The sequence below is a fragment of the Megascapheus bottae genome, chromosome 5, assembly GCF_031878675.1.
Source record: "Megascapheus bottae isolate mThoBot1 chromosome 5, mThoBot2.hap1, whole genome shotgun sequence".
In the NCBI taxonomy this organism is placed as follows: Eukaryota; Metazoa; Chordata; class Mammalia; order Rodentia; family Geomyidae; genus Megascapheus; species Megascapheus bottae.
Genome location: NC_143513.1, coordinates 20,076,449 through 20,100,454, shown reverse-complemented (window position 1 = coordinate 20,100,454; position 24,006 = coordinate 20,076,449). Strand labels below are relative to the sequence as shown.

Below are 24,006 nucleotides of genomic sequence, written 5' to 3'. Positions count from 1 at the left end.
TGAGCCACAGGATCCCTGATTGTTGTTGTTTTTTTTGGCAGGGGGGGGGGGTTGTTTTGTCAAGGAAACTAAGATCCCACTGACTAGATTAGTTGGACAACATGTCAGCCTGCAGGTGGCAGGAGCAGGGATGATATTTTGACATCTTGCCTACTTCTCTTTCAGTAATTGTGCCCATCTGTTTTCTGGGCACTTGTAAAATTGATTGGATAAAAAGACATTGTTTCCCTCCCTCTTTCTATGTAGGGGAGCAACCACAGAATATCAGCTACACTGAGGACCAATGGAATAGAACTGAAGACCCAGAAATCAACCCACAGACCTATGGCCACCTAATCTTGGATAAGGGAGTCAAAAAAATAGAATGGAAGAAACACAACCTCTTCAACAAGTAGTGCTGGCAGAACTGGTTAAACACCTGCAGAAAACTAAAGTTGGATCCTTCTATGTCACCCTGCACCAGGATTAAATCCAAATGGATCAAAGACCTCGAGATAAAAGCAGATACCCTGAAAATTTACAAGAAGGAATCAGAGATACACTAGGTCTCCTTGGCACAGGCCAAAAATATCTTCATAAAGACCCAGAAACAACAAATTAAAGAAAGTGTGGACAAATGAGACTGCATTAACCTGCAGAACTTCTGTATGGCAAAGGGCATAGCTAGCAAGCTAAATAGAAAGTCCACAAAGTGGGAGAAGATCTACACTAACCATATAACAAAGGCCTTATGTCTAAAATATATCAACAGCTGAAAAAAACTGAATCACTCCAAAACTAGTCTTCAAAGAAACAACCATCCAATTAAAAAATGGGCCAAAGACTTAAGGAGATACTTCTCTGAAGAAGTACCTATAGACACATGAAGAAACGCTGACATCTCTGGCCATAAAAGAAATGCAAATCAAAACAATTCTGAGATTCCACCTCACTCCAATTAGAATGGTCATTATCAAGAAATCTAATAACAGATTCTGGTGGGGATGCAGCCAGGAGGGATCACTACTAAACTGTTGGTAGGAGTGTAATCTCATTTAATCACTTTGGAAAGCAGTATGGTGGTTCCTCAAAAGACTAAACATAGAGCTTCCCTATGACCCAGCAATTCCACTATTTGGCATTTACCCAAGGACATACCAAAGCCACTAGCACAATGATGTTCATTGCAGCACTATTTACCATAGCAAAGATATGGAACCAACCCATATGCCCCTCAGTAGATGACTGGATCAAGATGTGGTATTTATACACAATGGAATTCTATGCTGCCATCAGAAAGAATGACATCCCCCCATGTGTAAGGAAATGGAAAGACTTGGAAAAAATCTTATTAAGTGAAGTTAGCCAGACCCAAAGGAACGTAGGCTCAATGGTTTCCCTCATTTGCCATAATTAGTACAAACCTTGGACTCTCCTAGCAGAAGTTTATAATAGGACAAAACCTAGATACATAAGGCCATATAGGATAAGGCTAAATGAAAGGACCTCCAGGATATATAAACAAGAGCCATATAATGTGTGATTGTTGTTCTTAATGCACTATGTTATTTCTCATCTCTTGTGTTGTCCCTTGGTTATCTCATATTGTTACAATATCTTCTTACCTTGTTATCTGATATATTGTATATATGTTTATTTGTTTATTTGAAATAGGATAGGAAAGGGGGGAAAACAAGATGAGGGGAGGTGAGGAAAGGGAAATGGGGATAAAAACATGAGAAAGGATAGCAATGTTTGTGAAGTAATGTACCTTCTATCTGGTGAATATAATGTAACCCTTCTATTAATTACAATAAATAAAACAGGTTTGGATTTGGCTCATATTCACCTTAGGATAAGAATTCCGCTTTGTTCTAACATCTGGTACATTCCATCACTCTTTCTATTTCACTGTTTTATCAGTTGGGGCTAGAGACTTCAGCCTAATACATTTAGGCCATTGATGCAGTTGGGATTATTTTCCAAACTTGAGACATTCATGTCTGGACTCTTCTCCAGACAGAATGGATTCAATCACATGCTCCTTTCAAGACAGGTGCCCATCCTTGAGATAATATTCTTATTAGTAAACATTTTTGTACCAAAATGAGTCATTTTCCTCAAATAAGTGTCTCCTGAAAGGTTTTTTTTTTCTTAGTCCTAAAGCACGCTAATCCACTGACTGTGTATGAGCAAGGTCAGAGGGAGAAAGCTGTGCTATTTTTTCTTTTTAGTAATGTTGCAGCTTATGAAAGAATGTAAAGCTTAAAACAAAAATAATGCTTTTGTGCTTTGAATCAAACTATTCATTAATACCATGTTTACTCTGAATTCTTGGCTGTTGTTTCCCATGCTTCATTTTCCCTTGGTCTATTCTGCCTCCATACTTCAAAAACAAAAACAAAAAGCAAAATATTATAATAAAGAAATAAAGGCCAGGGTCTGGTGGCTCACATTTGTAATCCTAGCTACTCAGGATGCTGAGATCTGAGGATCATGATTTGAAGCCAGCCTCCCAAGGAAAGCTTGTGATATTCTTTTTTTTTTTTTTTTTTTTTTGCCAGTCCTGGGCTTGAGCTCAGGGCCTGAGCACTGTCCTTAGACTTTCTCAAGGTTAGGGCTCTACCATTTGAGCCTCAGCACCACTTACGGCTTTTTTCTTTGTATGTGGTACCAAGGAATTGAACCCGGGCCTTCGTGCATGCTAGGCAAGCACTTTAACCACTAGGCCAAACTCCCGGCCCCGATATTCTTATCTCTAATTAACCACCAAAAATCCAGAAGTAGAGCTGTATCTCAAGTGGTAGAGGGCTAGCCTTGAGCATAAAAACTTTTACACAGCACCTAGACCCTGGGATCAAGCCCAGAATTGGCAGGTTCAATGAAACCAGAGATTATCATGGTAAACAAATAAGACTTACCCAGAAAGACAAGTATCACATGTTTTCTCTCAAATTGAGATTAAAAGAAGAAACACACACACACACACACACACACACACACACACACACACACACACACGAAATGAGACTACTAAGGAGTAGGAAAGGGGTCAGGGAGCAAGACAAAGGGAGAGAAATGGGGATAACAGGATCAAAGTACTTTACATATATGAGGGAAACTATCATAAGGAAAGCCACTATTTTGTTAAAGAAGAAGGAAACAACTGACTGGCTGATTTCCTTCCTCTCAGCACTACATTTTCCTACTGGTTTATACTAGCTTCTTCCTTTTTAGTATGTGGGGCAATCTGGAAAATAAACAACATTGAATTGTTGTACAGAAATTAGCTGACAATTAAGCTGCATCCTCTAGAGATTAAACCATTCTTAAACTGTTTGAGGTTTGTTTTTCTTTTTTTGCAAACACTTTAGAAAAGTATTCTTGATAGTGTTGTTTTCTCCTTTTGTAAAATACAAGTTTTTGTTTGTTTGTTTGTTTGTTTGTCTGGGAATGAGGATCTTCCTCTGAGTTCAAGAGTTTGAGCTCATCCTGAGCAATATAAGACCCATATATATATAAAGATATATATATATATAATTTTCTTTTTTTTAAGGGAGGAGCAGTAGGATACAGGTGGCTCATGTCTATAATCCTAACTACTCAGGAGACTGAAATCTGAGATCTGTAGTTTGCAACCAGCCTGGGCAGACATTTCCCATATACCCTCACATCCAATTAACTTAAGAAAAAGCATGGGTCAACCACTAATGTCCAGTTGGGATTACATATCTGAATTCTGCTTTCTGTCATATGGGTGGATGTTTGATTGCAAACAAATTGTATTTTGTTTTAGTGTTGGGATTGTTTAACATCCTCATTCTTCATTGTACTTCAGTGAGTTCTTTTTCTTTTGGTTCTTGTTTTTACCAAATCCATAGCCCTACCTTTAGATTCATCTGCTGTGGGTTAATAGTTGATGACTAAAGAAGATCCATATTCTCCAATTACTACTTCATTTCGGCATATCAAACTTGTATAAAAAACTGCTTGCTGGACATTAATGTTTACTAAGATATCCCACAAACAGAAATAAAAAATTTTTAAGATTAAAACATGGCTCAAGCGGTAGAGTACCAGTCATGTGTGAAAAAGCTGAGTGAGGCCCTGAATTCAAGCCCCAGTACCTGTACAGAACAGAAAAAAGGATGGGAACCTTTCTGGATAGGCAACTTGCTGTGTCAGTTTGAATGCTGCTTTTATCCCCTATTAAGTGTAGAACCCCCAGTAATATTAATTTGTCTGGACCTCAATATCCACTCTTGTAAAAATATAAATAAAGAATGAGTGGTTTTCCAGAGAAGTTTCTACAAGAGGAAAAATAAGGGACTAAAAATTACCTTTACAAAGTAATGAAAATGGAGAGAAGTGTAAGGTTAAAGTTTATGATGAGCCAGGCGAGGTGGCTCACATCTGCAATCCTAGCTACTCAGGAGGCTAAGATCTGAGGATCAAGGTTCAAAGCCAACCTGAGCACAAAAGGACCTGAAACTCGTATCTCCAATTAACCTGTAGAAAATGGGAAGTGGGGCTTGGCTCAGGGGTAGAGCCATAGCCTTGAGCTGAAAAGTTCAGGGACAGTGCCCAGGCCAAGTTCAAGCCACATAACCCACAAAATATCTATGGATGGATAGATAGATAGATAGATAGATAGATAGATAGATAGATAGATAGATAGACAGACAGACAGATTACAAAAATATTTCCTAGGCAGAGTTTCAGGGATGATGAAAGTGAAATATACCATGTAAAATCTTTATGATGAATCTAGAAAACAAATGTGAGTCCTACTACCTATTAGCTAAACTAATAGCTATTCTAGTTCATTATTGATTGATTGCCTGATTTTAGAGCTGAGACTGGGACTCATACTACTAAGTACCTGACACTTCTGTTTATTGGCTAGGGCTCTACCAATTTGAGCAACACCTCCAGTTCCAATGTATCCTTTCTAAAAGAGTATTCCCAACCATTTCTTGAGTTCCCTACCGAGACCCTGGCATCCATTCTATAACTCATTCTGAACATTAATTACATCCAACACCTATGATTTCAATACAGTACTTAACTCAGTTGAAGTAATGATAAATTTGAACTGTTAGGACCATGTTTACAGAGTGCTATGTCTCCAATATCATCACGGTCACCTGGCCAGTCGGGGTTATAAACGCATCCTGATTTCAAAGATATTAACTTGATAAGACAAAACCACACTTAGAATCTCTGCAATGGACCTGGAACTAAAGTTTGTCCAGGAGCTCAAAACCACAATTTTATGAGCCAAAAGGACAAAAGGCAGTAGCTTACACAGATGTTAGCAATGACTCATCTTGTTGCTATAAACTCTGCAGGAAAGTTAAAAATTGTTACTATAGTGAATATGAAAGCAAAGCATTTTCAGAACTTTGCTGGGCAAACATGCACAGAAAACTTTTTTTCAGAATCCAAAATGTACCAAAGTAGAAAAGACTTAAAAAGTCTTTAATACAATCATTCTACAGCATCCCTGCACCTAATGGTCATTCAGCCTGTTAAAGCAAACAAAAAGCAAAAACCCTCCTCCTGTAAGAATAAACTCGTGACATTCAAACAAAGTTCATTTCAACTTTAGAAAAATCCATTTAAAGCTAGCTCACATACTGAAAAGGCATCGTATTTCCTGTGCTATCCACTTCTTGATGTGAGTCCCATCCTTTTAGGACCATATGGTCAGGAATAACCACTCTCCATCATCCTTTTCTGCTCCTTTTCTAAAGTCTGTCAACAAATTGGGGTGAGCTCAGTTAGGTGGTTCTTTCACTGGCTTTCTTCAGAATGACATGCTGCTACGTCATCCAGCAGCCTGTGTAGTCTAAAATAGCCTCACTCACATGTCTGGTAACTATGCTTGTTGTCATTTTGCTCTCTCATTCCCAAGAAGTCAAGACTTCCTTACTGATAGTGGTGGGACAAAAAAGAAATATCAAAAGCTACAAGGACTCTAGAAACCTAGACAAGAATACAGGGCTAATTTTTGAGAACCATAAATTAGAATACTGGTAGAGGGAGGAGAAGGATACTCAGTACAACTTAAAAAGGACATTTCCCTATGCAAGAATGTATTGCATTTTTAGCATCTGAGAGGAAGAACTGACAAGTACTTAATTTATTCTGTCCCTTATCTCAGCATTTTTGCTACTCAGGTCCTCTCTAGACTTTGGAGGTATAGAATATCCATCTCCAAGGTTGGCAGCAGATCAACTGAAATACTTTCACAGCTTTCTAACATTGCAAACTCACCCCCTTGTGCATAAAGATATAGGACAAAATGTGTGGATATGTAGACATCTTTTCCTAAAGCCTGAACAGCATCAGATGTGATTTACAAGTCAGTCTATCTCAACCCTAAATACCAACTCAGTGACTGAGACAAGAAATATACTCTTTGGGTGTATGTAGTTCCTGATGGAATAACACAACATACTGTCTTATACTAACCTTATTCTTTAATAAGTAGAATCAGCCTGTAACCTATTGATGAAGAACATAATAGAGAAAATATATAAACCAGCAACACAGTTATTTATTAAGTAGTATGTATTGGGCATAATTGTACTGCTGTCCTTTTAAGCCTCTGGAGGCAGTGTAGATTGTTTACATCAGCATGGTCACAAAACTGAGGGTATAGCTTGGTGGGACAATGTTTGTCTAGCATGCATGGGGCTCCTGATTCAATTCCCAGCCCCACAAAACATCATCTCAAATTTGTGAGCAATGGGTTGCACTATATCATAATGTCAGTTGCAGTGACTGTAGGTGGTGGAAATTTTTCAGATCTATATGATCATATGAGACCAGCATCATATGTATAGTCTGTTGTTCAACAAATCATATTGACTTACACACATACATATTAATGATGCTGAATAAGTAAGCCAGAGTCAAAGGAACATAGGCTCAATGGTTTCCCTCATTTGTCATAATTAGTACAAACCTTGGACTCTCCTAGCAGAGGATTACAATAGCTTAAAATCTAGAGGGGCTGGGAGTTTGGCCTAGTGGTAGAGTGCTTGCCTAGCATGCACGAAGACCTGGGTTCGATTCCTCGGTACCATATACGTAGCAAAAAGCCAGAAGTGGTGCTGAGGCTCAAGTGGTAGAGCCCTAGCCTTGAGAAAATCCAGGGACAGTCCTCAGGCCCTGAGCCCAAGCCCAGGACTGGCAAAAAAAAAAAACCTAGATACATAAGGCCATATAGAAGGAAGCTAAATGAAAGGACCTCCAAAATATAGAAACAAAAGCTATATAATGTGTGATTATCGTTATCTGGTATATTGTATATATTTTTATTTGTTTATTTGAAATAGGAAAGGGAAGGGGGAAAATAAGATGAGGGGAGGGGTGAAGGAAGGAAACGAGGACAAAAACATGAAAAGGGGTATCAATGTGTGTGAAGTAATACACCTTCTATCTGGCGAATATAACTATAACCCCTTCTATTAATTACAGTACAAAATTTTTAAAAGAAATATACTTTTTGGTTGGTCTGGGGCATGGCTCAAATGCCCTGAATTTAAATACCTCAGTAAGACTAAAGAAGAAGGAAGAGGAGGAAGAGAAGAAGAGGGAAAGAAGGGACTGGATAGGAAGGAAGGGAGGGAGGGAGGGAGGGAGGGAGGGAGGGAGGGAGGGAAGGAAAGAATAATAGGGGAAGACTTCTAAAGTGTAGATCAAGAGCAAAGATCCTACTTGCCACTGTATGGTATTGCTACTAACAATACCATAAAAAAAAACAAAGTCATGTTGTCTCCTTGAGAACCTGTAAAGGACTTCTCTGAACTATACAATCTAAACCAATAGTTTATAGTAAACATATTTTCAAACCAATATCATTGTTTATACTCCAGCCAATAATGCATATTTTTTCTATGAAATAAGTCATTTTCACAGTTAAAATGATATTGTCACAATTAAAAATGATATTGCTTCATTGGGTAGACCATTTTTGGGGGGAGAGGGATGATCCTAGGACTTTTACTTTGGGCCTGGCTGTTAACCCTGAGTTCCTTTTGTTCAAGGCTAACACTCTACCACTTTAGCAACACTGCCACTTCCAGCTTTTTTTGTGATTAATTGGAGATAAGAGTCTCATAGGCTTTCCTGTCCTGGTTAGCTTTGAACCTTGATTCTCAGATCTTAGCCTTCTGAGTAGCTAGAATTATAAGCCTGAGCCCCTAGCACCCTCCTGGCTAGACCATTAGACAAAGTTGTAGATGCCAGTTGTACTGGCATCTGAACAATATTTCTTCATCCTTTAATTTAGATTTCATTTGACCAACACACAGACTCAGCAAACTATTTAAAAAAAAAAACAACAGTTCTCCAAGTTTTGGAAAACACAAAGGCAAATGAAACACATCCATACTCAATGACCTTGACGTCTGAAAGGGATTGTGAGAAACCTGTTCCATAGTCCTAAGAGAGATCAAAATTATTATCATTAATACTTTTCCTTCCTGTCAAAAAAGGTAAGTTTATGTGGGGGAAAAAATAACCCACAATCCTAGCAAAATCTGACTTTTGATTTTTTTTTTTCTGATCTGGGGCTTGAAGTCAAGGCCTGAGCACTGTCTTTGAGCCTCCTGTGCTCAAGGCTATTGTTCTACCACTTGAGTCAGAGTGTTACTTGCAGCTTTTTTGAGTAGTTTATTGGAGAAATGAGTCTCAGGGGGACTTTTCTGCCCAGGCTGGGGTTGAACCATGATCCTCAGATCTCAGCCTCCTGAGTAGCTAGGATTACAGGCCTGATCCACCAGTTCCTGGCAATGTATTTCTTTTGTAAGAACATATAAACAAACCTTCATTGACTCTTGCCAAAAATCAAAATCAGTTCAGACACAGGCATTCTATTTCTGTCTGTTTTTCTATGTCTCCGTCTTCCTGTTTCTTTTCTCTCTCTCCTGCTTTCTCTCTCTCTCTTGCTCAAGGCTGGCACTCTACCACTTGAGGCATAGTTCCCTTATCCATCAGAGGCCAAGTTCATAAAAGTGAATGAAATGTTTGAAAGACTATCCCTTGAGGAGAGTGTACCTCTGGTGTATTCTGATCACACAGAGATACTTACGGAAGTCTTTTCCTAGGTTCTACTCCCCAAGTACCCAGAGCTAGCTACACCAATGGTCTAAGATAGCCTGGCTACTCTTTAGGTTAGCAGCAGACCTTGGTATCATCCACAGGGTGCTGGTTTTGTAGGCCTGCAAAATGCAAGCTTGATGGGGTCATAGATGCTTCTACACAGATTTCAAAGGTCAGGCAAAGTAACATGGTCAGAGTCTGCAGACAGACTCCAAGAAAGTGAGGCATGAAGAAGATGAAACCTAACATCCAATGATGTTGAAGAAACCAGGAATGTGGGACATCTGCTTAGGTACTTGTGTCTTTAACACCTGCTAGACAAGCACTCTACCACTTCAAACATAGATAAGGTACCATGCTTATTGACCAGAGCTGTCCGTAATCTTTGATCCTCCCACCTCTCCCTCCCACATAGTTTACATTAGAGGCATGCAACACCATACTTGGCTTTTTGGTGCTCTTGTTTGTTTTGTTTTGTCTTTTTATGACTATTTACTTCTTTGATTTTTAAGTATAATTCTTTAAGAAATTATATAAAGAGGTTGCAATTCAATGTGTCAGTTTTTTTAATATGATGCATCTTGATCAGTGTCACTCTTTTTTATAATTTTCTCCCATCTCTTTCAATCCTATTCATCCCCTCAATTTTCCCATTTTTATTTTTGTATCAATACTGGGGACTGTTTCTGAGCTTTTTTTGCTCAGTGCTAGTGCTCTACCATTTGAGCCATGGCTCCACTTCTGATCTTTTTGTTGTTGCAGTCAATTAGAGATAACAGACTTTTTTGCACAAGCTGGCTACATACAAACTGAAATTCCCAGATCTTAGCCTCTTGAGTAACCAGGATTTCAAGCATGAGCTGCCAGTGCTCAGCTCCTGGCTTATTGGTTTTTATTTTAGTTTTTAGTTGGGGAGGTGGGTTGTTTGCTTGCTTGTTTTTACTATTTATTAAGTAGTTGTACAAATAGGTTTTGTTTCCAAAAGTCAGTTTATGAATACAATGTATCTTAGGTAAATGCTCCCCTCTATCATTCTTTCTCTTTTTTCCTTATCTCATCTCTACTTTAAAATTATTTAGTTCAATTTTTACATTATGTATATTCTTTCTATCTCTGTTTGTTGTTGTTGTTGTTGTTTTAATCCATCATGGGGTTTGAACTCTGGGCCTGGGCACTGTACCTGAGCTCATCTGCTCCAGGCTAGTACTCTACCACTTTGAGCTGTAGCACCACATCTGGTTTTATGGGGGTTAATTGGAGATAAGAGTTTCACAAACTTTCCTGCACAGGCTGGTTTTGAACTGCAATCATTAGATCTCAGCCTCCTGAGTAACAAGATTACAGGTGAGTCACTAGTGCCTGGCTCCTCCATCCATTTGTGTGCTATCTTCTCATTATCCTCCCCAGCTCTCTCAAATGTTTCAACTTCCTAATATTTATTTTGAACAGTTAGTTGTTCAAAGGAGTTGCACTCTTGAGCTCCTTTCCTAAGTATACCAGTGCTAGGCTTTTTTTATTTTTATTTTTACAAGGGCTGACAACTAAAAGATTGCATTGAATCTTACTAGTAACTTTGGAGTCAGACTTTTGAGCAATACTGAAATGGTCGAGACTTTGTGGAAGGCATGAGTGTGTTTTTAATTGTATACAGAGTATATCATGTTGGGTAAAATGGTGGTTTGTGTTTTTTTTCTTGAAGAGTAACTATGATTTAAGGAGATATGTTTGTATGTTAATCTCTGAAGGGTGGACTTTTAGAGTTAATTTTGGTTGTCAACTTGATTGAATTGAGAGACACTTCTGGTTTTCTAGTAGTTAATTGGAAATAAGAATCTCACCGCCTTTATTGCCCAGGATTGGCTTTGAATCATGATCCTCAGATCTTAGCCTCCTGAGTAGCTAGGATTGTCAGCATAAGCCACCACCCCTGGCTATTGCTTTAATATTTCATAATAGAATTTTAAGGATCCTGTTGAGTTTGCCTGATATCATGGGCAGAAACATTTTCTGATTCTTTAAATTGTAGTGAGATCAGAGACAGAAAAATTCAAGTGGCACAGACTACGTTGTCGTATGTCCCCTTTGTAGCAGGCTTCCTTCCCCTTCAACTCATTAGTAAAGGAAAAGCAAAGAAATAGTCAGATAGTATCCATTATGTTTTAAGGCATATACTGAAGGTAGAAATCTTCCACAGGGGCGGGGACTTTGGCCTAGTGGTTAAAGTGCTTGCCTAGCATGCATGAAGACCTGGGTTCGATTCCTTGGTACCACATACATAGAAAAAAAACAGAAGTGGTGCTGAGGCTCAAGTGGTAGAGCTCTAGCCTTGAGAAAGTCCAAGGACAGTGCTCAGGCCCTGAGCTCAAGCCCAGGACTGGCAAAAAAAAAAAAAAAGAAAAAGAAATCTTCCACAGCCTTCATTGGTCTAAGGACCTCGAGGTGTCCCTGGTGAATTCTGCCTACTGTCCACAGAACAGGCACTACTGGGGACAGAGAACTGTTCGGAGAGACAGAGAAGAGAGGATTGTCTTGAAATATTTCAATTTCATTACCTTTCCAAGGGTGATGTGAATTCAGGGCAACATTTTAGTCCCAACAATGTTGATCTCATTTGAGATGTAGAAAAAGATCTTTTCAATGAATTTACATAGGCAACTATGTCAAAACCAATAGAATCCTCATGAATGTGACTAGCAACTTAGCAGAAATGTTGGCAAAACAAGCTAAGTGTTTATTTTTTTCTGCCATGCAAAAAAGCAACCAATATCCCTTGCAGCAAGAAGGCAAATTAAGGTATGCTTGGCTATTCTCAATGCTATAAAAATTAGTCTTTTCTCTTTATTTTCCTACCATATTATTTTTATTGTAATGTGTAGAGGTATAAAATTATATTCGCCACATTAAGGTGCATTACTTCTCACACATTGATATCCTTTCTCATGTTTTTGTCCGTATTTCCCTCCCCCCATCCCCCCAATCATCTTGATTTTCCTCCTTCTTACCATGTTATTTTAATGAAACAAATACAATGGCCAACATAAGAAACTATAAGTGGGATTTGAATCTATTTCACATTCTCTCTGAATAGAGAGCATTTTCTTACTTTGGATGGAACACAGGCCTCTTCCAGAAACATTTGTCCCTGGCTTCTAATTCTTCTGCTGTTCATGAATAAGAAAATCATTGTATTTGGTTATTTGAAATTTGATGGGGAAGGGGGGAAAACCAAGATGGGTGGGGGTGGGGAGGGAGGGAAATGGGTACCAAGACATGTGAAAGGGTATCAATGTACGTGAATTAATGCACCTTCTATCTGGCAAATATCATGTAACCCTTTTACTAATTACAATAAAAAAATGCAAAAAAAAAAGAAAAAGAAAATCATTGTATGTATATGTGAGAGGTCTCAAGCTCCAAAGGTGTTTTTGATAACACTTGAAAAAATAGCCATTCTTCTATGCTACAGATAAATCTTGACATTAAAAATGGGGCAGACATGCCAGTGCTGGTGGCTCACATCTGTAATCCTAGCTACTCAGGAGGCTGAGATCTGAGGATTGAAGTTCCCAGTCAGCCTGGGGAGGAAAGCTCATTAGACTCTTTTTTCCAATTAATTATAGAAAAAAGTTGTTAGTGGAGCTATGGCTCAAGTGGTAGAATGCTAGTCTGGAACGAAAGGAGCTCAGGGACAGTGCCCAGGCCGAGTTCAAGCCCTATGTCTGGGAAGAAAGAAAAAATGAAAGAAAGAAAGAAAGAAAGAAAGAAAGAAAGAAAGAAAGAAAGAAAGAAAAGAAAGAAAGAAAGGAAGAAAGAAAAATGGGCTGTCACTGGCAAGCTGGGCATTACTGATTTATACTTGTAATCCTAGCAACCTGGGAGGATGAGAAAAGTAGGATCCTGGTTCAAGGCTAGCCCTGGGCAGAAAAGTGCATGAAACTACCTCAACAGAAGAAACTGGGCTTAGTGATATGTGCCTATCACCTCAGCCATGACAAGAAGCCTAAACTTGGGCCGGGAGTTTGGCCTAGTGGTTAAAGTGCTTACCTAGAATGCACAAAGACCCGGGTTTGATTCCTCGGTACACATACATAGAAAAAAGCCGGAAGTGGTGCTGAGGCTCAAGCGGTAAAGCTCTATCCTTGAGAAAGTCCAAGGACAGGGCTCAGGCCCTGAGCTCAAGGCCAGGACTGGCAAAAAAAAAAAAAAAAAAAAAAAAAAAAGAAGCCTAAACTAGACTGAGATGGATCAATTTCCCAGCATACACCCAAATAAGAAATAAGACCCTGCCTCAAAAACAACTAATGCAGCCAGGTGTGGTGGCTCACACCTGTAATCCTAGCTACTCAAAAGGCTGAGATCTGAGGACCAATGTTCAAAGCCAGCCCAGGCACAAAAGGACCTGAGACTCTTTTTATTTTTTTTGTGATGCCCATGTAATTTATTTTATGTGCCACATAACACATAGTATATAGCACATAGTATAGCTCACTGTCCATAATACCGTACAGATGAGAGCCATTTGATAGTCCCAAATCCACATCCTTCAATTTCTAGAACAGAGCCTGGCAGGAATTTTCCCTCCTCCTGAGAAAATATTCCTTCATTATTGCCTACTTCCTTGCCTGTAGCCAGAAGATACACCACCCATGAGTTGGACTATTTCCTATGTGATTACTTTATGTGGAAAACACATCAGCATTCTCCACGACCTACAACATATACATGAAAGGGAGACTGGGTGATTACTAGGACCTGAGACTCTTATCTCCAATTAAAACTGGGAAGTGGGGCTTGGCTCAAGGGTAGGGCTGAAAAGCTGAAGAGCTCAAGAGCTCAGGGACAATGCCCAGGCCGAGTTCAAGCCCCAAGACCCACCAAAAACAAACAACAACAAAAAAAACTAGCGCTCAGCCTACGAGTGTAGCTCATTTGGTAGAGTGCTTGCCTAGTATGCATGAAGCATTGGGGTTGATGCCTCAGTACCACATAAAGAGAAAAAGCTGTAGGTGGCACTCTGGCTCATGTGGTAGAGTACTAGCCTTGAGCAAAAGAAGCTCAGGAACAGTACTCAGATGCTGAGTTCAAGTCCTTGACTGGCAAAAATAAAATAAAATAAAATACACTGTAACATGCTAAAGTATACAGGAGTCTAGGCAGTGAGACCAAAAGAGTATACCCTTAGGGGAAGAACAAAAGGCTCAAAGCCCATGTGCCTCTGACCATATAAAATGATATTTATCAAAATGAACTCCAGATAAAAATAGCAAAGAAACATATGAGAAAATGCTTATCTCCCATGACCATAAAGGAAATGCAAATAAAAACAACCCTGAGATACCACCTTACACCCATCAGAATGGCCAATATTCTGAATTCAGACAACAGCAAATGCTGGCAGGGATGTAGTGAAAGAGGAACCCTACTGCACTGCTGGTGAAAATGTAAGCTAATACAACCACTCTGGAAAGCAGTTTGGTGGTTCCTAAAAAACTGAACATAGACCTTCCGCTATGACCCAGCCACACCACTCTTAGGCATCTACTCAGAGAACATGATCCAGGATATGATAAGGACACCTGAAAATCTATGTTCATCTCTGTACTCTTCACAATAACAAAGTGATGGAAACAACCCAGATGCCCTACTGCAGATGAATGGATCAAAAACATGTGGTAGCTGTACACAATGGAGTTCTACATACCCACCAGACAAGATAAAATAATGGCATTCACTGTGAAGTGAATGGCACTAGAACAAATCATGTTGAATGAGATAAGTCAAGACCAAAGAGACAAAAGGTACATGGTCTCCCTGATATGCGGGTATTCAATCTAAACAATGTCAAGGCGATGATGGAACAGAGAGAATAAGAAAGAATGAGGGAACAACCAAGTCCCTAACAAAGGGAAAAATGTACATAACACCTGATCTGGAAGAAATGGGTTCATTGCTAATATTCAGAGTTAAACCTTTCATTCTATATAAGTCTAGAGGTTTTTGTATATTCTAACATTTATAAATTTTGTAGACTAGAATGATTATGCTTTGCTTTGTATTATAAAAGTAAAAAATGATTGTGAAAATTGCTAAGAATAACTATGTCACAGTACTGTAAAGAATATGTAATCAGGACCGGGAGTTTGGCCTAGTGGTTAAAGTGCTTGCCTAGCATGCATGAATATCCGGGTTCGATTCCTCGGTACCACATACAAAGAAAAAAGCTGGAAGTGGTGCTGAAGCTCAAGTGGTAGAGCTCTAGCCTTGAGAAAGTCCAGGACAGTGCTCAGGCCCTGAGCTCAAGCCCAGGACTGGCAAAAAAAAAAAAAAGAATATGTAATCACTTAATCAAAATGATAAAAAACTTAAAAAATGAACTTGAGGACTGGGAGCATGGCCTAGTGGTAGAATGCTTACCTAGCATGCATGAAGTCCTGGGTTCGATTCCTTGGTACCACATACACAGAAAAGGCTGCAAGTGGTGCTGTGGCTCATGTGGCAGAGCACTAGCCTTGTGCAAAAAGTGTCCAAAGACAGTGCTCAGCTCCTGAGTTCAAGCCCCAGGACTGGCAAAAAAAATCCAGGAAATGGACACAAAATAAAAATAAAAACAGAATAAATGAAATGGTTTAGTGATTTTTATGTTATGTGAGCTTTATCTTAATGGAAAAAAATGTGTTTAACATTTGAAATTTAGTATTGTTAAATATGAGACAATACAAAGCATAAATCTACATAAATCTACAGAAAAATAATGTTAATAAAAAATGAGTTGAAGCAAATGAAGTAATGATACTCACTAGACACTATATTGAAAATAAACTGAACAACTTGTGCATGGGGATGGGGAGGGAAAACCTAGGAAAAAGTGAGAGAAGGGGTGAAATTGTCTAAAAGGATGTTTTATTTTTGCCAGTCCTGGAGCATGAACTCAGGGCCTGGGCACTGTCCTTGGACACTTTTTGCACAAGGCTAGTGCTCTGCCACTTGAGCCACAGCACCTCTTCCGGCTTTTTCTGAGTATGTAGTCTGGAGGAATTGAACCTAGGGCTTCCTGAATGCTGGGCAAGCACACTACCACTAGGCTACGTTCCTGGCCCAAGATATATACTTTTTACCTGACTTATGTAACTTTAATTCTGTATATTAACTTTTCTAATAACAATAAAAATTTTTTAAAAAATGAGCTGACCAAAATAAAAAGTGACCTGGACACAGTCATAATATTCAATGCATAGTCTATCAAGCTACAAAAATCAAGAAGAGTGGGGTTGAATGGGAAGGGAAAAAATGATGAGAGGGGTGCTATTGACCAAGATTCACTGTACTTATAAAGTGAAAAGTTGAATGGTAACCCATTTGTAGAACTACTTAAAGTTTTAAAAAGCAAACTGGATGATGTTTGCGTGCAGGCACTCATATGACTGCCTATAGTTCTGGCATGCTCACACTGCCCCCTGGTGGAGTGGCTCTCCAAGCCAAGCATCACCTACCATGGAGAGCACCACTGACAGTGTTTCTCTTTCCATAGCAGCCAGCCCTCTTCTGGTCGGAAGAGGGTAGCAAATAATCCTTGTTCACAAGATTTGAAACCCCAAGTAGTTCTTAATATAATAAGCACAAGATTACCTAGAAATATCTTAATCCGCAGAAGTGGCAGATACAGAAGTTCAAGCATTCCTCATTTACCCTAAGAATACAGCAGAGAATAAAACTAACAGATATATGTGCTTCCTGTGGCATATATTCTTGTAAAGAGCAGTAAAAATGAATGAACTGGGAATATACATATTAACCCGAATGCATCTGATAATCCCAATGTTCTTGGGGAGTTGGGCATAGTGTAATGCCTGCCTGTAATCCTGGGACTCAGAAGGCTGAGGCAGGAGGATCAAAGTTTCAACGCAAGCCTGGACTCCATCAACAGTGCCTCACTCAGTATGTTGTCTCAAAAAAAGGGGGGGGAGAGGCAGGCAATGGTGGCTCCCGCCTGTAATCTTAACTACTCAGAAGGTTGAGATCTGAGGATCAGAGTTCAAAGTCAGCCCAGCAAAAAAGTCCATGAGATTCATCTCTTACCAGAAAACTGAAAGTGGAGCTGTGGCTCAAAATGGTAAATAGAGTGCTAGGCTTGAGCACAAAGACTCAGCTACAGTGCCCCGGCCCTGAGTTCAAGCCCCATAACTACCACTACTACCACCACCACCAACAAAAAAACACAATATTGAGGGAATAGTAGAAACTAACACTATATTAAGTTAGCAATATATATATACATATATTAAATGTGTAAAACATTTCATTTATATGTATCTTCATAATATAAATACGAGCATGACTAATTACAAGTTCCTAATACTTTAATTAACAGTTCACAGCAGATTTTTTTTGGCTGGTCTGGAGACTGAATTCTGGGCCTGGGCACTGTCCAGGCTGGCTTTTGATCTACGACCTCAGATCTCAGCTTCTTGAGTAGCTGTCCACTGCCAGCAATGTTCATCTGTTTTGGATATTTATCTATTACTATTCCTTGAATGGGTTATCTCCACTCTCAGGCAGGCCTGTCTCACCTAGCAGTGATGTGGTAGAGCCTATATGAGGCTGTGTGAATGTGATGTGGATGTGAATGTGGAGCCTACATGAGGTTGTGTGAAGGCGATTATTAAAGTTTCTGTTATTGAGTCAGGTGCTGGTGGCACATGCCTGTAATCCTAGCTACTCAAGAAGCTGAGGGGAAGGAAGGTCTTTAGGAAATTCTCTTCTGTTTATCTAGTGAAACAGGACACGAGATCAGTAGCTAGAAATGTTTAGAAATAAAAGGGTTGAAATAGAAAGATTTGAAATAGCTATGTACCTTTAATCCAGGGATGGAGGTATATGTTTGTGGTTGTGGTCCTAGTCACCTAAGAGAGAGAAGTAAAAAAGCAGTGGTTAAGGTATTTTCTGGGCACAAGCACTAGACTCTCATATAAAATTAACTATATCAGAAAAGACTAAGAGTGTGGCTCAAGTAAGCAAGTATTTGCTTAGCAAATATAGGCCCTAATGTCCAAATCCCAGCACACACACACACCACACACACACACACACACACACACACACACACACACACACACACACACTACATAAGACATTCAAAAACTGAGTCATATACTTCATCACATAAATCATCAACTTTGCAATTTAATAACTTTGAGCTGGTGGTATTTCACTGAATAACAGGGATGTTGTCAGTTATGGTGGCCCTGCATACAGAGGCATAGGTAGGAGGATCATAAGTTCAAGGGTGGGCTACGACTATAGAGTGAGTTCTAAGCCAAGCCTGAACTGCATAATGAGAGTCTATCTCAAAATACCAGAAGTGGGGAACTACACCCAAGTGCTGGTGGCTCACTCCTGTAATCCTAGCGAGTCAAGAAAATGAAGTCTGAGGACCATGGTTTGCAGTCAGTCCTGTGAGGAAGTTCATGGACTCCAAAATCATAGGATGCTTGTATACGCCTACATGGCAGAGGTGGCTGACTCAGTATGATTTCTTGAAGCAATCTAAACTGTAAACAGGAGATACATGAGGCTACTGCTTTCACACCACCGCTTGTGTTAAACATTTTTAAAGGAGGAGTACATTCTAGAGTAATGACTTAAAGTGTATAGTAAATACTAGTATTCTGTCCTGTACATGATTGTAGGTGCTATCTTTTTATATGGCTTACTTTGTTTACTGGCATCACCACAAACACTCGTAACACAGTGCACTAAGACTTACTACAGCTACAATGTCACTAGGCAACAGGAAATTTCAGCTCCATTATAAATTTATGGAATTAGATATTTTGTGTGCTGCTAATAAAAAGCCAGGCTTAAATTTATCTTATCTCACCTTCAAAGCTATCAAAAATTAAAGTGTTCTGTAGTTTGAGGGAGTCCTACAAACTGGTATCACTAACTTTGGGATTTGGAGATCCAAATAAGAAAAATCTCCTGTTTGTTCTTTCTTTGGTCTGTGCCTGTATGTGGTATGCAGCACAGCTTCATCTTTTTTTTTTTTTTTTTTTTTTTTTTGCCAGTCCTGGGCTTGAGCTCAGGGCCTGAGCACTGTCCTTGGACTCTTTCTCAAGGCTAGAGCTCTACCACTTGAGCCTCAGCACCACTTCCGGCTTTTTTCTATGTATGTGGTTCCAAGGAATCGAACCCGGGTCTCCATGCATGCTAGGCAAGCACTTTAACCACTAGGCCAATCTCCCGGCCCCTTCATCTTCTATCTGTAAGTTGTTTGGTGAAAACTTGTGGTCATGAACTCAACATCAAGAGGCTACCCCATGGCATGGTCATCTCAACTCTTTCAACAATCAGCTCTACAGTGGCCAATTTTGCCATGATGGTTCTAGGTCAAGGATGACACTAGAATGGCAGATGCAAGGCTGATGCTTGTGTATCAAGCAACATCTTGTTCCTCCCTGGGGAGAATTGTAATTTATCTAGAACTAAAAGGTCTGAAAATGTTCTAACATACTTGGTGTGTGTGTGTTTGTGTGTGTTTTGCCAGTCCTGGAGCTTGAACTCAGGGCACTGGGCACTGTCCTTGAACTTTCTCAAGACTAATACTCTGCCACTTGAGCCACAGCACCATTTTTGGCTTTTTCTATGTATGTGGTACCAAGGAATCAAACCCAGGGCTTCATGCATGCTAAGCAGGCACTCTACCACTAGGCCATGCTCCCAGCCCCTGTTTTCCAAAATTTTATCCCATGCCTATTTTAAGCATTTGCCATTGCTGCTTTGCTCCTTCTCTGGAACAGATTGATAGAAAATGATTCTTACAAATACTTACCAAACTTGAATTTGCTTTTTAAACTTAATGGACTACAAGTAAGCGTTGCTTAAGGACCACTTCTTTGAAATCCCTTTGTCACTTAAATTTTGCTGAAAGCAGTCCTATTGGCATAGATTCTCATCTGATCTGTCACTCCCCTCCAATGGAAGATCATACTAATGAAGGATATCTCATTCTAGCAACAGGAACAAACCAAAATCCAACTGGAACAAAGTTCCTCCTGGTGATAAGAAACCATACAAAGAAAAAAATGACAGAGGTGGGGGAGGGAGGGAGGAAGCAAGAGAGGAAAACAACAGCAATAATAACTGTTTAGACAAGACAGGATATTGTCAGAATGCAAATCAAGTCATTTGTGCCTATCCTTCCAAAGAAAAACAAAAGCCAGGTGTCTGTGGCTCATACCTGTAATCCTTGCTACTCAGAAGGCTGAGATCTGAGGACTGAGGTTCAAAGTCAACCAGGGCAGACAAATCTGAAAGACTGTTATTTCTAGTTGATCACCAGAAGACCGGATGTGGAACTGTGGCTCAAGTTATAGAGTACTAGCCTCAAGCAGAAAAAACCGCAGGGGATAGCACCTAGGCTATCAAGCCCAGGAACAACACACACACACACACACACACACACACACACACACACACACACACACACAGAGAGAGAGGGGGGTGTAAAAGAGGATTTGTTGTTGCTGTTGCTTTTTAATGGTTCATACACGTGGTTACCTGATGTACAGGCCTGTGTACCTTTCAACTAGATAGGAACTTATACCTTTGTCTTCTTATTTCCATTTCTGTAGATCCAAGAGAAATCTAGATGTCATTTCATCTTTCTGAATGTTACATTGTTAATGTTTGTGGCAATTCTGCTGACATTTTAAGTAACTTTGTTTCCTCTCATCTGTAGGCTGTAAAACTGCAAATGATACAACTTAAGTGCTAACTCTACTGACAGTCTGAGATAACTCAGACAACACAAGTAGGCCCAGATCATTATACTGCCTGACTTTCCTACCAACGTTGGAAGTCTTGAGTGTGGCGTCATCTTGATCCTCTGGACATACAGAATGTGTTTTGTTATTAATCTTGTTCATAGTCACCTGTGGAAATGATTACTGTATGTATTGCTGTATCTCACTGGTCTCAACCTGTTGATCTCACTTTCCAAAGTATGGCTCCTCCACATTACATACAACTCCCACCCATTACAATTTCCAAAGGATGTATGACTGTATCCTCTAGTTTAGAGGCTGTCTGAATTACCTTAGACTTAGGTGGCTTGAAACATAATCCTGAGATCTCAGCTTCCTAAGTAGCTGAAATACAGGTGTGAGACACTGGCTCTCAGCTCCACTCAATGTATTTAAAGTTTTATTATTTATGTACTTATTTTCCCTCATCACAAACGCTCATACCATTTATTCAAATGGACAATAACCAACATTGGAAGACAACAGTCCTAAAAGTCGGAGACCCATGATGATAACATTAGTGGGAACTTGTGTCTAGGAATGGCTGTGGGTCAGCACCCAGGCAGGGTCAAAGTCTACCTGGATGAGGCAAGAACCCTGACTGTTGGCCTCATATAATAGCTGGAGAATCCAGACACCTCTTACTTCAAGATCTACAGTAGGAGGACAGCTCTGCCATTGGCACTGGGCCCAGTCCAGATCTCTGGAGCTAATGAGGTGAAATACTCTCTTCTCTTAGGGTGGCCATGAGAGAGAGGCCACAATCTAGATCAATACTTGAAAACTAGCCAGCTTCTTGAGCACAAAAGAGCTCTAGGAATCCTTGGCAGAGGTGAATACATCCTTTTTCCCTAGCTGAGAGGCCCCTTGTTGACTTCAGCCCCCAAATGAGAACATATTAGTTATCACATTTCAAATAAATTACATGTATGGAAACACAATATAAAGTTCCAGTAGAGACTGCTCATAGACATTCCCACCCCCAACCCTGTCTAAAGAGAACTAAATGTCAATTCTGTGTTCTCTTTGTCACTGGAAATATAGGCAAAACTATCCATCCTTGTGCTTGAGTGACAACCAGACAACTCTGAACAGAGAAAGTTTCAGACTTTGGAATATTCTTACCTTCACCTCTTTTCTTCCCTCTTCAAATCCCTTCCTCTAAATCTAAAAATATTCTAATTCTCTTATTGAAGGACCTTGAAACATTTGGGGGAGGTACATCTTATATATTTTTCCTTTCCAGTGCAGGAAATTATTATTCTTGTCCTGAAAAAAAAACAAGAAATTATTTGTCCTGAGTTAAACATTCTGACCTCCAGGTTTTTCAAGAGGCAGTTATCAGCTGGATGCAACAGCAGATGCCTATAATCTTAGCTATTAAAGGCGATCCAGAGGATTGAAGTTTGAGATCAGTTGGGTTAAAAAGATATCAAGAACTCCATCTCAACAAACAATTTAACTATGGTATATAATATCTGTAAATCCAGATGAGAAACACAAGTAAGCCCTAGGCTGACACAGGCACAACAAAGAGAACCTATATGAAAAACAGCAAGCAGGGATCGGGACTGTGGCCTATAGGTAGAGTGCTTGCCTAGCATGCATGAAGCCCTGGGTTCAGTCCCTCAGTACTACATACACAGAAGAAGCCAGAAATGGTGGTACAGCACTAGCCTTGAGAAAAGCTTAAGGACAGTGCCCAGGCCCTGAGTTCAAACACAGAACTGGCATAAAGAAAGAAAGGAAGAAAGGAAGGAAGGAAGGAAGAATGAAAGAAAGAAAGAAAGGAAGAAAGAAAGGCAGCCAGGCAAGCAAAAAGGGCTGGAGGTGTGACTCAGATTGCTTGCTAAAATGCTTGCTAACAAGTGCAAAGCTCTGAGTTCAAACTAAAGTACTGTTCCTGAAAAGTATGCATAGGGTCGGTGCAGTGGCTCACATCTGTAATCTTAACTACTCGGGAGGCTGAGATCTGAGGATAATGGTTCAAAGCCAGTCCAAGCAATACAAAGCCAAGAGACTGATCTCCAATTAATCACTGGAAAGTGGGGCTATGGCTCCAGGGTAGGACGGTAGCCTTGGGCTGAAGAGCTCAGGGACAGGGCTCAGGCCAGAGTTCAAGCCCCATGACTACCCCCCCACCATGGACACATGTGTATTTATGTGCCTTTATCTTTGCTCGGTAGCTAGCTAGCTATCACCAGATGTCATGTTATGTTTAGCTGAATCAATAACAGACAAGTCAACTGTTGAAACTGTGCCAGGAGTAACAATCTTCACAATTATAATAACCAACCCATTACATTTCCTAACATAGAACCACAGTTGAAGGTTCGAGTAAGTCATCCTTTTTATTTCAAATCTGTGAGACTTGATCTCTGGGCCAAGACTGACCAAAACAAACCAACAAACCAACTAACAACCCTGTGGGCAATCTCTCTCTCTCTTTTTGTTTTTGTCCGTCCTGGGCTTGAACTCAGGCCCTGAGCACTGTCCTTGGACTTTCTCAAGGCTAGAGCTCTACCCCTTGAGCCTCAGCACCACTTCTGGCTTTTTTTCTATGTATATGGTACCAAAGAATTGAAACTGGGTCTTCGTGAATGCCAAGCAAGCACTCGACCACTAGGCCAAACGCCCGGCCCTCCCGTGGGCGATATTCAATGGGACCTAGGGTAACTGAAAGTTCATTTGGCGACTGAAATCTTCGGAGGCTGACGAGTCAGACTGGCACCTGAACCGGTCTGGGGCTGGCAACGCGGAAAAGCCGGCGTCCCGGGTCCAAGCTCAGGCCGCGTGAATCCGGGACACGTGCGTTCCCCCCATCCCCGCCCCCGGCTTTGCCCCGCCCCCGGCTTTGCCCCGCCCCCGGCTTTGCCCCGCCCCCGGCTTTGCCCCGCCCGGTGCGCACAAAGCCCCGGGGGAGGCGGGGCCTCCTGACGTCACCGCGGCTCCGGCCCTCTTACGTCGCGCAGCGGAGACGCCAGAAGGCTTCTGGCGGCGCCGGCGCCATTTTGCCGGAGCCTGCGACCCAGTGGGAGTGGAGCGGGGTCCCGGCTTGTGGTTGCCGGCTCTTTCCTCCTCCCCACGGTCCAGACAGCCAGGTTGACTTAGG

The 24,006-nt window shown here is 40.5% G+C and overlaps 1 protein-coding gene across 4 annotated transcripts in view; it reads right to left on the bottom strand.

Annotated features, from left to right (window-relative positions):
• The window catches only part of Ccdc126 (coiled-coil domain containing 126), a 51,299-nt gene that overhangs the window by 26,840 nt on the left and 453 nt on the right, over positions 1 to 24,006 (bottom strand). Inside the window, exons 1-3 of one of the 4 annotated variants that reach the window (XM_090332766.1) lie at positions 23,858 to 23,928; positions 22,020 to 22,163; positions 17,945 to 17,993 (exon numbers count right to left, since the gene is read on the bottom strand). The gene's annotated coding sequence lies outside the window, so the exon portion shown is untranslated. Of the gene's footprint in view, positions 1 to 17,944; positions 17,994 to 22,019; positions 22,164 to 23,561; positions 23,581 to 23,625; positions 23,713 to 23,857; positions 23,929 to 24,006 lie in introns of those variants that run through there. The other 3 variants (XM_090332764.1, XM_090332767.1, XM_090332765.1) reach the window with 3 other exon arrangements.